Genomic DNA, 2604 nt, shown 5'->3' with positions numbered 1-2604 from the left:
GTGGCACACTCACAGCCACCCCAACATTGGCCTGCTGGGCTCCGGCGATCCTTCCACCTCAGCCTTCCAAGTAGCTGGAGCTACAGGTGTGTGCTACCACGCCCGGCTAATTTTTTGCTTTATTGTAAAGATGAGGTCTCACCATGTTGCCCAGGCTGGTCTCAAACCCACAGGCTCAGGCAGTCCTCTCTCTTTGGCCTCCCAGTGTGCTGGGATTACAGGCTTGAACCACCGTGCCTGGCTGAAAAAGATTTTTATTCTGAGTTAGTATACCAACGTATGTGTCTACGATAGTCTGTGATATCATCATGTACTCTTCTGATACATTCATTCAAATAACTTAATCAACTACATATTGAGGCTATGACTTTCAAATATTGTTCTCATATTGTCTTTCCTTTTATATTTATTCAGCGTCTGAGTTTTTTTCTCCAATCACCAGTTAAAGATCATTTAATTGTTATATGAACATCATATATCCTTAAAAATGGACTCTTCTACTGCTTCTAGGATTCTAAAACCATTGATGAATAATTTTTCAATTTTTGAAAATATTGCCATTGTCTAAATACATACCTCCATTCATCCATCCATCCACCCATTCACCCAGCCAAATATTTACTAAGCATCTGCCATTTGTCTGGCACTCCACGTAAGCATTTACAAGGCTATAATGATGAATCAAATGAAGCCCCTGCTTTCGTTTATAATCCAGTCTTAAAAATACAACATAGGCATCAAAGTCCAATTTTTTGTCATAGGAAAACGTAGGAAAGCACAGCTGCAGGTTGAAGTTGAATCCAGCCTTTGGCACTTGACAGCTTGGATACTGAGGGGAAAGCTGGGGAGGGGTGTGACAGTTGTCATTACCAGGTAGTATTGGACTGGGATGGTTATTGTGGGGTTGTGGGGTTTAGGGTTGCGTGAGTGCCGTGCTGAATGTGGTCGTTGATAAAAGAGGAACATGAACAAAGTACTGCCAATTTCCAGTCATGGAGGGGTTTACTTCCACTAAGATTATCAAGAAAAACCTTGTGGAGAAGTTGGCATTCCAACTTGGCATAGAAGGACAAGCTCTTATGAACATTTGGAGGAAGGCATTAGAGGCAAAAGAAATACCACGAATAAAAACAAATAAATAGTAAGGCAGGATGCCACTTCTGGAAGTACAAGCAATTCAATCTGACTAAAAGAGACTGAAATAAAGTTGGAAAGAAAGATGCAGGTTAGAGTGTAGAAAAGTTTATTTCAGAGAAGCTAAGGAGGTTAGACTTTAATTGGCATGGCAGTCACAAGAAGCCTAAGAGTACCCCTTAAGGAAAGGCTGTCTTGGCAAATAAGGCATGGGTCCCATAGGGTGATAGTTTAATAACTTTATGTTAAGATTATCACAGAAAAATCAATAACTGTATACTCTATTATGTGCTGGAATTATGCATGCTACCTGTCAACAGATCATAGAGAAATGGGTTCTGGAAACTGAGGGGAAAATGTGTTGAGAGGAAAATGTGTTTATTGATGCTTAGTTTAATTTATTGCTGCTTCAAGGGTTTGGCTAAGAGAGAAGGAAAGCTTACAGGAAAATGTCAAAGGTGTTCACATGGTTCCGATTTTTTTTTTCTTTTTTTTTCTAATCAATATTTTTTATTATGGTTTTGTGGGGTACAGTTAAGGGTTAGGTGTACAATTACGTTTCATTCAGGCACCCTGTTGATAAGAGGTGTTTTCCCATCCCCAGACAGGTATTTGCTACTGTTAATCTCATCCTCCTCCCGACCCAAAGTTTCCCAGTACCATCAGTCATTTTCTTACAGTATTACATTAGATGTTCAAGGTCCATTATATGAGTGAGAGCATGTGATACTCGGATCTTTGTTTCTGTGAGAGGTCACTCAATATTATAGACTCTAGTTCCATTCAGGTTGCTGCGAAATTCATGATTTTGTTCTTTTTTGTGGCTACGTAGTATTCCATCCTGTATATGTACCACATTTTTTTAATCCAGTCCTCTTTTGATGGGCAGCATGGTTGTTTCCAGGTTCTTGCTATTGTGAACAATGCTGCGATAAACATACATGAGCAGGTATCTTTTTTATAGAGTGATTTGAGTTCTTCAGGGTATATTCCCAGTAGGGGGATTGCAAGATCGTATGGAAGGTCGATTTTTAGAGCTTTTAGGAATCGCCACACTGTTTTCCACAGAGGTTGCACTACTTTACACTCCCACCAACAGTGTAGAAGTGGTCCCTTTTCACCACACCCTCTCCAGCAGCTGTTATTTTTTGAGTTGTTGATATTTGCCATTTTGACTAGAGTTAGGTGGTATCTCTGTGTGGTTTTGATTTGCGTCTCGCTGATGATTAGTGAGGTTGAGCATTTCTTCATGTGTTTGTTGGCTGCTCGGATGAAGTGTCTGTTCATATCTTTTGCCCATTTTATAATGGGGTTGTTTGTTTTCTTCTTTTCAGTATGTTTCAGTTCCTTGTAGATCCAGGATGTTAAGCCTTTGTCAGACCTAGAGTGGGCAAATGCTTTTTCCCAGTCTGTAGTCTGTCTCCCTGCTCTCTTGATGGTTTCTTTGACTTTGCAGAAGCTTGTCGGTTT

This window comes from Carlito syrichta, unplaced genomic scaffold (assembly GCF_000164805.1).
Source record: "Carlito syrichta isolate Samal-C Ts95f unplaced genomic scaffold, Tarsius_syrichta-2.0.1 Scaffold303661, whole genome shotgun sequence".
NCBI classification, from domain to species: Eukaryota; Metazoa; Chordata; class Mammalia; order Primates; family Tarsiidae; genus Carlito; species Carlito syrichta.
This window is presented reverse-complemented; position numbering follows the sequence as displayed.